The sequence below is a fragment of the Rhea pennata genome, chromosome Z, assembly GCF_028389875.1.
Source record: "Rhea pennata isolate bPtePen1 chromosome Z, bPtePen1.pri, whole genome shotgun sequence".
Taxonomy (NCBI): domain Eukaryota; kingdom Metazoa; phylum Chordata; class Aves; order Rheiformes; family Rheidae; genus Rhea; species Rhea pennata.
In genome coordinates this window covers 24,487,963-24,499,827 of record NC_084702.1, presented here as the reverse complement: position 1 = coordinate 24,499,827, position 11,865 = coordinate 24,487,963, and positions in this window count along the sequence as shown.

The window sequence follows — 11,865 nt, the reverse complement described above, 5'->3', positions numbered from 1 at the left end:
TATTAACTCATAGTAAAATAAACTTTGTAAGTTGCCTTTCCCTTGAATGCATTTTGCTTGAGTAAAACTATGAAAGATAAACTTAGTTATATGTAACCTGATTTGTAAACAAAGTAATATTCCAACAATACACACTGTGCTTCTAATTTTAAGGCCTTACGTAGTTAATTGTTCTGCTTGTTTTTGTGATTGTTTGAGACTATTGTATAATTAAATGTGTTACCAAGTATTGTGAAGACTTTGGTTCAGATGTGTTGATTAACAGTAAACAATATTCCACACACTTGCTGTTCTTTCTTCCTTTTTTCTGAAAAGAAAGCAATATATAATTGTGATATCAAAATAAGAAATACTGTTACACTAACTATGAGAAATCTAAGAAACAATGCAATTAACCCATTGTTATTAGTTGTTGGCAAATTTCTTTATCAGCATCTGTTGCTTTGATTACCCTTGCACTCCCATGTCTTATAATTCTTGGTTTTTTTGGTGTTTTTTTCTGCAGTTAGCTATTTAACATGCAGGTTTTCTGCAGAAAACCTGCATTTTAAACATTATTCTGTGACGAATTCATATTTAGCTTTCAATGAAATCATCAGTGACTTCTTGTTCTGTTCTCTCTGGCTGTTATTTTAATATAATGAAATTAAGCTTGTTCTCAAACAACTGTTTTTTTTTTTTTTTTTTTTGATCAAGTATGGATCAATGTGTTCTGAAGTTCAGACTAATATTCAGACACAATACTAGACCCATAGATTTTCATCTCAATTTAAGATTTTGCAATTAGAAATGTGCTTCAATAGATAATCTAACTCAGCATTACTACATCACATTTACACAGTTTGGTTTCAATTTCTTACTGCTTCAACAACCATGTCAGATTCAGATGGAAAGCTCAACCTTTAAGGATATAAAAATCTTTGCTTTTTTTATTATGAATTAACTCAGTTTTCAGAGCCTGCTTGAGAAATTTGCAAATAAAGAGTATGGAACTGCATGATACAGATTGACTGCTGGTACTGCAGACAAATGACCAAGTGTCATCACTAGAACTATCTGATTTCTGAGTTTTTTGCAGGGCAGTACTGTGGGACCCTTTAATTGAAAGGACAAAAAAGATGGCATAACCATTTTGCTCTTGTTCCTGTGTTTTGTTAAGGCAGAACAAAAAGCCTAACAATGTTTTGCCTTCGGTTGATACAGGTGTGCTGAATTACAGTAGTAAGTAAAAATTCTGGTCTCTTTGGGGCTGCTTATGCATGGTTAATTATTGCCAGTTTATTCTGATTTGTATTTTACCCCTAATTTTTTTATATATATATAAACATTGTTTACTGAAGGAATGAAAATCGCTTTTTTTTTTATGGCCTTTCTCATAGTTTGTAGCATATTATGACAACAAACTTGTTATTGACAAAACAGCTCTGACCTATTACAGCCAGAAAGAAAACATTCTGCATTGCGGTTGTCCTGCTTTTAAACCATCGTTTTGATGAAACTGACAATGAGCTGTTGTTTTACGTTATAAATACAATTGTCTCATGATAAATAAGAGTTGATTCATCATTCATTAAAACGACAATGTTTGTATTTTAGAGAAAAAGAAGAGAGCATTTTGTGAACCACGTGGTCTTGCTCCTTCCCTCCTCCCCCCCTTTCTTTCTTTGAAGACCAAATATTTGACAATACACTTTCCTTCTAGTTTTGGAAGGCTGGCAAATCAAGTTTAAAAACAACTTCATGTATTTAAAATGTGAGATCATTTATCAGACATATGATCTTTTGGGGTATGTTTGGGTCCTGTGCCATCAGAGGCACACCAGTAATCTCCACTCCATTTATAGTTTGCCTGTGGGAGCAAAGTGATCTGGCACATGTCTGATTAGTTACTGTTACTGACTGATATCAAACCTACTTTCATTTTCAAGCTTTTTAGTGAAAGTTTTGCATGGTTGTTTTGTTTATTGAATGTCATTGTGCAGTGAGGCTAGCTGCTCAATGCCTTCTGTGATTAAAAAAAAAAGATGCAGATAAAAAAAAAAACTCACTGTATGATATGCATTGCTAGTGAGTATATGTTTTGATCAACCAAAAAGACAAATACAAGAAAACTTTAAAAAGAGAAGGAGGAAGACGCATCCTGAAGAAGTATGGTATATAAATCCTTCTTTAAATGGTTGGCAGTGGGTATATTTGTGTATCATATTTGAACAGCAGCCTAAAAGTGAAGGAAACTGTTGAATTACAAAAAATAATCTTCGCTGAGTGCTCCCTATTATACATGCTTCACCTTTCAGCACAACAGCAGCAACAGAAAAACAACAAGAAGATACTCTAGAAAAAGCCCCCAACTCGCTGTCTTCATCTTTACACCATCTATGCTTGATGTACTATTGCAGGGACTGACTATAATACCAAAATTTATACCACAAACAGCATCATCAGATCTTACACTGGTATCCTACAACAAAAGGAATATTGAAAAGCTAAATGGAGCACAGGCATACTATCCTAAAATAGGAAGAAGTGCTTGAAAGATGTTCTAAACCTTCCTAAAGGAGGGTTACACTGTGGCCTTTGTACTTGGCAAGCAACTGATGAGCCTGAATCTAGAGAGTTTTCTGTTTTTTAATAAAATTGATGAATAAAGATTGGTCTACTTGACTTGAATAGTGATTATGAAACAGAAACACAAGGTTGTTTACATTCTCGTGGGGGAGTCGAAAAGAGAAAGCTTTTCATATGTTACTAACAATACCTCACAGGCTTGTCTCCCTTCATTTAAACAGATGAGGTAACAAAGTCTAACTTGTTCTTTAAATTTTTAAAAAATTAATATGAAAAATCATTGAGCATAAGTAATCTCAGATTGAAATTTCAGCATGAAATGACTTCAGAATCCTTGACAGAGGTGAAACTTTTTTTTAACAATTTGCACTGAGAGAATATTAATTATAAAGCAGCCATAGAAAGAAATGAAGCTTCCTTGCAGAGAGATTCTATTCTATGATGATAAAATTCTGCAATGTACCAATGTACCTTGCTTAAATGGGGGGGGGTTTGTTTGTTTGTTTTTGGTTTTTTGCATTTCTGAGGTAAGACCTCTTGCTTTCCTTCCTGTGAAAGGAAGGAAAATTCTAGCATATTACTGAGAAAATGCCAAGGAAAACTGTTAAGGAGCAAAGTAGCACAAAAATGTTCTCAAGTGATTTTTCTGCCAGAGAGGAAGGAAGGAACCTTAAGCATTTTTTTTTTCCTAGAGCTGTTAAAGTATCTTAACCTAATAATCTTATTTCAAAATAATTGAAAATTTTCAAAAGAGTTTTCTTCTCCAGAAGAGGTTGTGTTGTTGCCAGATTAGACATTATTCAAAGGGAATTTGGTTTTTATAATGTGTCTTGTTTCCAAATCTTTCTTGTTTACAGTGGGCAAGTAGTTTTCTAACCTTCAGCACTGAAGAAAAGACACTGAAGAGAGATTACACAAGACGAGATCAGCTTATCTTCTTACTATGCTAGGAGTTATGCATGATTTAAGCAGGTAGTTGTGTCCTGTGTTCCTCTAGAACATAGGGCATACATATATGAATGCAAAGTACAACTCACAATCTTCCAAAAGCTACAAATGTTTTTTGCCCCAAGTTTTTTTAAAGTATCAGATAAATAGTAAATTTATTGTGTTATTCTTAAAAAATATATACCAATGAACCCATAGAGGTTTAAACTAAAATAGTGTTACAAGTTCATTATAAAGATGAAGACCATTCAATCAGTAATTCATATGGTACCTCAAAGGCATATAATGGTAGCACAGGTATTGGCAAGATACTTGTTACTCTCCACTGCAAAGTAATGGAGAATTATTCTTAATTATTTTTTGTAAAACATTAGCGTATTATTGTAATTTACATAGCAGCTAAGAAATTAAATTTGATCAGATGAATGCATATATACACCGTTATCTTTGTTAAGCATTTCAAAGATCGTAGGTGAGACAAGTCATCTAATTTTAAAGATCCTGCAGTCTAAGTACATTTTAAAGATACAAGACATTTAAGGCAGAGCAGAGGAAGATGCACTCAATCTCCAGCAGCTAGTCAAAGTATTACTGGATTAGAAGTGTTTGAATATAACTGAAAAAAATTGAAAATATTGAAACTGAATATATGATACATTGTGATTTTTGACCCAATTCTTAATTAAGTTTTTAAGGTCCATTTAAAAGATTCTGCACTGTTCAGAATAGGAACAAAACTCTGCTGGTTGCTGGCCTGAGATGATCTCCCACAGTGGTTTTACTTTTTAGTATTGATAGAGATGTTTTAGTGCATTAGAAGTATATTTAGAAAACTTTGGGGCAATAAAGCCTAAGTGCTGGCAACAGCAGAATTGGTTGAAAAGCATAATGATTATCTAAGATGGCACATGATAATGCTAAATATATAGTTTATTCTCTCATTTAGCCTTTAGTCAGGTCTTTTGTGTCCTGCTGCACAGAAAGGGCAGAATATTGCACCATTTATTTGCTAGATTTGTGTTTATTTTATAGTGACACTTAGCAGTAATTTTAAGAAAGGCCACTTCTTCTGAGTTTTATAGCCTATCTAGTGGTGTAAGACAGAATATCTGTAGAATCAAGAATAGATCAATAAAACTGTCTTTAAAAAAACATGAATTCTATTTCTGCTGTAGTGGTAGATCCCTCTTTTTCAGTCTGCACATAAAAATAGGTATGTAAAACAGATAACCTGTCATTCTGAAACCTAGATCAGTTCTGGAAAACAAAAAAATGGAATAATTCTTAGAGCTAGAATACAGCCTACTTGTAGGCTGCATTTTATGTGTTTCTCTGCATTCACAAAGGCTAGAAATTTAATCTGTTTGATGACTATTCTGATGATAGTCATTTGTCTTCAGTAGGGGGAGCTCTGAGATACATGAGATATCATAAGACATGGCAAAACCATGAGGACTGGGAAATCTGATTATACAGTTTGGGAGGCACCTCCAAAATAATGCTGTTAAGGTAAATGTTAAATCTATGCCAAGGCCATTTTAGACACTAATGTTACAATGCGTTATTACCATGCATGGTTTTCACTTGGTAAGGAGATGGATTTCATGTAAGGTATTGTTCATGAATAACAAAATCGTATTATAATCGCCTATGACTCTGTGTGACCTTTATGGTTGTTTTCTACAGAAACTTGCCCAAATAGATTTGTTTGCTTAGCTGTTTGGGGAACAGCTACTCTTAAGAAACAATCAGGTATGAACAGGGGTGTTCATGTATGAACAAAGTATTACGGTTCATTTCTGATTATTTCTTAGTCATTGCTCATTTCCAGGCTGAGTTGCTTCTTTCTCTTCTTTTAAGTATGTGAGGAGTGGCCCACCTATGAGAATGTGTTTAATAATAATTTGTTCTTCTGTTTAAACTTTATCACCCACTCAGAAACATAACCAATACTGCATGAATTTGAATGATTAGGTTTTATAAATAACAAGAAATCACTAGGGTGCAGTATGTGTGCAGGTTACAAGGTGCAATGTGTTTATATAAGCACTTGATTAATATTTTCAAATAAATACATTTCCATCTTTCAGTATCAACTCACAAAATACTCTGAGCCAGACCGCCAACTGGTATATATCTGTATAGTTTCATTGGGGTTAAGATATTATTTAGGAAGCTGAGAACTTGATTCTTGTTCATACCTGGCTGCATTGTACTTTTTTGTGCTTTGTGTGTCTATGGTTTATTTGCTTGTTCCTATTAGGTCTAAATAAAGAAACAATTCTGGTCGTGGTGGGACCAGAATTCTGGACCAGAGGTTTGTACACACATCTAAGTCTTGTGTTATTGCATTTTTTAATGCTGTGTAGGCATTTGTAAAGTGCTTAATCTCCTTAATCATTTTAGTTGTCATTTTCTGCATTTGATGTCCTGTTTTAGAAGCAATGATTAGAACTGCACAAAGGGACTGCACAGGAACTGCCCACTGAAAAATCAGGCATATGCTTTCAAATAATCTGATAAAGAAAGAAGACTCAAAGTATAGAAATATAGAATTTAGCACTTGCACATATGATGGACCAGTACTCTCAAAGTATTTTTATTAATTTTAGAAGCTGAAAGTATGAAAAAGGGGGTGACATTTAATGGAATATTGATGCCAGTAATGTTTCTGCAATAGAACCATTAAGGAAAATCCTTGTTAGAAGGAAATATATTAAAAAAAGAAACAATAATCTCCAAAGTGTTTTGTTTGGTTGGTTGGTTAGTTGGGTTTTTTTAGACAATTAAATCAGTCAAACCATTGTTGAGCAAGTATTTGTGGCAAGGAGGGATATTCATCTTTAATTTGTTAGTGAAGTTATCTCATATGTGCTGTAACATTTTGATATGTATTTTTTTGACCAAGGATATGGGTCTACATAGTTAATTCCTGTAGTAGTCCTTTTTTTTAGCTCTTGGAATTTTTCTAAGTATCTAAGTTAGTGTTTTTTAGCTTATGTTTCATTATACCTGATAATTTCTTACACTGTTGTGTATGTTGAAACAGTAAGAGCAAAGACTTTTTTAAAATTACAGCAGTGGAGAAGCAATGTAAATAATCTCAAATACTTTTGACTTCTGACCACTGAGTCACATGTTGCCAGACTGCTTACTGTAGTTATTGCTATTATAACAATACTGTAATTAAAATAATGTGCTGTGGCATGTAATCGGATGAAGAATACCTGTGAATATTGAGAGTCTTTTCCTGAATTTAGATGGTCTTACACACCATTTTTCCTTCCATATTTTTACCTCTATCCTTTTGTCACCTTTGCAGTCTGTCTGGCTGTCCCCATGCTAGTCTCGGTGCTTCACAAGAAGGTCAGTCCACACAGAAATCTCCCAGCCTGCTGCCAGAAGTGGCTAAGGCTTCACCAGCTGCAAATTGTATTCTGCATTTCAGTGTTGTGGAGGACCTCAGACAGGAAGGGACTTGTTGCAGCAAATGATCAGCTATTCCTGCTTTCATAAGCTGAGCGTTGTTGCCAAGAGAAGGGGTAGCCGGAAGGCTAGAGGAAACACAACACCGCAAAGGCATGTCTCTACTCCCAAGTATTTCTCTCTCATCTTGTTATGGAAAAAGAAAACAGGAAGGAGAGGATGTGGAAAATATCAAGGTCCCATTGGGGAAAAGGAAAACGTTAAGGTGATAGAGGGGAATATAAGATGGGAAGGCCCAGCAATGGAAAATGAGAAAAAGGAGGCTGTGATTAGATAAAGAAAGTAGAATTAGACAGAAGGGGAGATGCTGACAATCTGAAAAGGTTATGACAGAACTACACAAAATGTAAGAAAAATAAGAGGAAAAAGACAAAAGGAGCTAAGAACTTTTGACTTTATAAAATAAAACATCTTTAAGAAAAGTGAAACTAATCCAAATAGGAGTGGAGTAAGAAGTGCCAAAAATTAAAAACAGAAGGGAAGAAGAAAATGGAAGAATAAAGGGAAATGGAAGGGGATGAGGGGACAAAGCTCTACAAGTATACTACTGTATTCCAATACCTATATTTTGTCATATGTCCTTGGGGAAATGGTTGATCTGATAAAAGAGGATAAGTGTAATGGTGATGTGTATGTCTTAAAATGTTCCTATGGGAAGAGACACCTATTTTTATTTGTTGATAGCAGTAGTGTATAAGTACTAGACCATGATGCAAAGTCTCAAGTTACATAACAAGCTTTCTCCAAAGCTATAGTTGACATTTCTGGTGGCCTTAGCTTATAATACAAGGTGCAGAGTCTCTGCTCTTTGTGAGAGTGGAATCTGAGTGTTTCCAGCACCGCACAGGAATAGATCTTAATGTATATAGTTAGTACCATAGGAAAACAAATATGTGATCATTCAATCTGACTACATTTGGATTTTCTAGGTTCTTGTGATCTTATTTTTAGCAGTGAGAAGTACCAAAATTACAGATTTCCAAAAGGATCCACAAGTCTTACCGAAGGTGGTGTCCACTAGTTTGAAAATTCCTAGTCCTGTCAAAAAAGGGGAAAAAAATGAAAGTGTTTGCTAAAGATACTGAGAATTTTATTCAATTTAAAGGCTTGTACATTCTTCTCATATTCTACTCAAAGCAGGATCTACTAACTAAGGTGTATTTTGTAAGCCCTCTGAGGTAAACCTTTCCTCGATCATGCTTTCAGTTGCACAGATAATATTAGACTAACCATTTAAGGAATAACTTTTTCTATATGTGTTGATTCTTAAGCTTTAAATGTATTTAATGTAACTCATTAACATGGCATTCAAAACTTTACATCATACTTGGCTTTTTTGAAAAGAGTAAGTTTGAAAGCCCATACCTTCATTTTGTCATCATCCCAAGCTTTTCTTTGGAAATTTGTGTAACAAAGTTTATAGGAAGATACAGCCATAAGCAAACAAGCAGAGACTTCTGCTTTAGGAATATTTCTCTTTAATAACATTTACATTAAATTTTTAATATTATTAATTTCCTCACACCCAGAAGTAGCCATTTTAAGCAGCAACAAACCTCAATGATGAAAATTATATGAAAACATGCTAAAACAGTGGAGTTTTTAAAGGTGTTTTTAAATTAGATTACAACTAGAGACTTTCTAGCTGTGTATATGCCCTCTGCTGGCATATACCTGAATTGTCAGAAATTAATACATTGAACATTGTAGGTCGAAGAATCTTGCAAATGGAATTTGATACAGTTCAAAGGAAGGGCTCTGGGTTTGAGTGCTATAAGAATATGTATACATATATTAAAGTCAGAAGGAAAATACGAAAATTGACTTTCTGTAGGTGATTTTTTACTTCTGTTTTAAAAATGTACTTGCATTTCAAGTGTTGGAGGTTTTTTTCCTCTTCTGTGTTATTTTACATATTTTCTTGAGACACTGCATCAACTGTATTGATAGTCCCTGTGCAGAACTGGCAGAACTCTGACCCGAAAAGAATTTTTTTAAATCTTCCTCAGTTTGAGTTTTCTGCTTACCATGATGGTAACCGTTACAAAACAGATACTGGGTCACATAGCATTAGACTGAGAAAACTGCTTGTCGTCTGTGTACTTCTGCATGGCTGCATCAAGCAATTACCTACCACTTTGTTTTCAACTCACTTTATAAACATGATCCATCATTCTTTCCAACTGTTGGAGTACCAGTTGAAGATACCTTTGGGATAAAGGGGACTGTATCCTGTTAGCTATCAGTTATCCTTTAAATGGTATTTAATGGTTATACTGTTTGTGAGAGAATACAAGTTGAATGATAGCAAGACATTACTGCATTGTGAAATAAAAAAGATATTATCAATTAGGTAATAATAATAAACAAAGCTTCCATAAAGCCATGTGTAGATGGTATGTCTGGAATTTTGTTCCAAATAATAATGCATTCTGTAAAGTTTTATAAGAGGTCTGTTTCCCTGAGGATGTTTATCGGTGTTTTGAACAAGGAAGAGTGAATGAGCTCAAACCCAGCCCAATCCGGTATATTAAAAACATATGTTGGGCCACAAAAAGTCTCCCTTAAAATAAACTAAATCCAGCCAAGTTCTTCTGATTTACCTCTTGGGTTTTGAACTTTCAAAGGACAGTCAAACTACATTGCTACCAGCTGTAACACAGAGGCTAAAAATACCCCTTTTTAAAAATGACTCAAAAGTATAATTGCTGTATTTTAGGGTCTGGGACTTCAAGGCAAACACTGAATTAAGTCTGAAGCTAGTAAAAGAGTCATGGGAGTTGACAACACCAAATACTAAATGTGCTTAAACCTGCAGTTTTCCTTATGTGCTTCTGCTTTCAGGGTCAATTTGTAGATTCCGTATTAAGGAGAGTCAATGACTAAGCACAGGTGCATGAGGTTATGTAAGTGGTGGGTATGCTGGGTTATGAGACAGAAAAGATCACAGTATTGGGCTCTTTAATTCTCTGACTTCTCAGTCTTTCAGTCATCTGCAGTCCAGAGGAGGAGATTTCAGTGCTGCTACTGGAGGATCAAGCAGGTTGCTGAGGGTCGGACAGATACCAAATACACCAGTATCACGCTGACCATATTAACTTTGCCAGGTTCATACTGAGATGTGGCTTTTCCATTGCTAACATTATCTGAATGTTTAGAAGAGCCCTGAGTCATGGAGAGCTTTCCGCTAAGCTGTTCCTTCTGATTCCTGTGGAAGAATTGTCTTCTTTTCTATGGTCCCATTATTGCTTGGTCCTGTTCAAGTACAAGGGAAACAAAAATGCCTTCATCTGACAGACCTGTTCAGACCCTAATTACTTCTGTAACTTAAGCTCAGACTCAAAAGTAGTCTAACAAAAGAAAAAGGCTTCCTATGAAGTCTGAGATGTTCTCATCTGCATCTAAAAGTGCTAAAGGAAAGACACCAGGATTGGTCAAGCTCCCCAGCCCAATATTGGGGACACAAAGCAGTCTGTAAAGGGAACTGCTGCCACTTTCTCATTCCAGAGTCGGGAAAGGAGATGTTTTTAGGTCTTGATTCAGAAATGCAAGGACACTGGGAATGCAGACACCAAAACTGATAAAAACCCTACTTAAAATCAACCATCTATACCAAATCTCTCCCTCATGGCCTCAAAGCCTCTGACTTCTGTAAGACCAGCATTTTGTTGAGAAAGTAAGAAATAGAAAGCATGTAGCTACTACACAACTTTCTCATTGAGGAAACCTTTGAAAATATGGCTAGTGAAAGGGAGACTTTTTTTGCCAGGATAGAAGCAAAATTTCTTTTAAAGGGAGGAGGCAACCTCATTCTCCATGCCAGCAATTTTAGGTGGCAACTAGCTATTCCACTGCAGGTTTGGAGTAGAATATAGCAATATCTAACAGTGATGGCAGATATCAACCATATTAACCTTTTTTTTTTTCTCTCTCTAATATACTATGTGGATGCTCAGCTCTAAGTTTTTAACTGAGAAATCACTGTCTCGGAAATCTTTGTTGTCTGAGTTTCAGGGGCATTAGCTATAAACATGCAGTATGTTCCCAGTTGTAGGCTTTTTTTTCTCTTGCTGCATACATATATATGGACATGGATAGTAATTACTGGTACTTCCCCTAAGAGTGTGATTACTAAGCTTCAAGATTAGCACTGATGAGACGTACAGGAGCCGTTCACATCTCATGCCTTTTGTTTGACCAGTTGGCAGTCTCTGTCATTAAGATGACATGCCACCCATATTTTGAAACTTAGTTGTAGAGCTGCAGGCTTTCCAAGACAGATATTAAAACTGCCTGAATATATTTATATAGTACTTCACGAAGAAAGTTTAAAGACACTGGGTGGTAAATACATCAGATAAAATAGATTCCTTTTGGATAGAGGAGGGGAGAGGAAGGTAAGTGGTAAACAAAGGCTTAAATTTTAAAGCCCAAATAAAGGCATAAATTAAAAAAAGAAAAAGAGAGTCATTATTACAGGGCAATCCTTTAGACTTGTACCTAGCAACATGTTACTCAGCATTTGCTGTACAGGATAGGTGTGTGATGAGCAATGCTTAATTTTTAATCATACTCTAGGAGAAGGGATCTGAAGTAAAAAAAGTATACTTGAGTAAATAATAATATTTGTGTATATCTGAATTCATTATTTCTATTTCAAGTCAAGGTTTTGCTCAGAGAGGGATGTTTCTAAAATAAAAGTAATTTCTATATTGTGTCTAGCCTTCAGTTATTTTATGATTTACCATCACATTTCTCGGTGTCCGAAAATGCATTTTCTTTGCCTGGTTAGTTGTGACAGACAAGATAAGCTGTGAGGCTGATCAGAGGCAAGTCTTCTGCTCTGAATTCTTTCAATTAAAA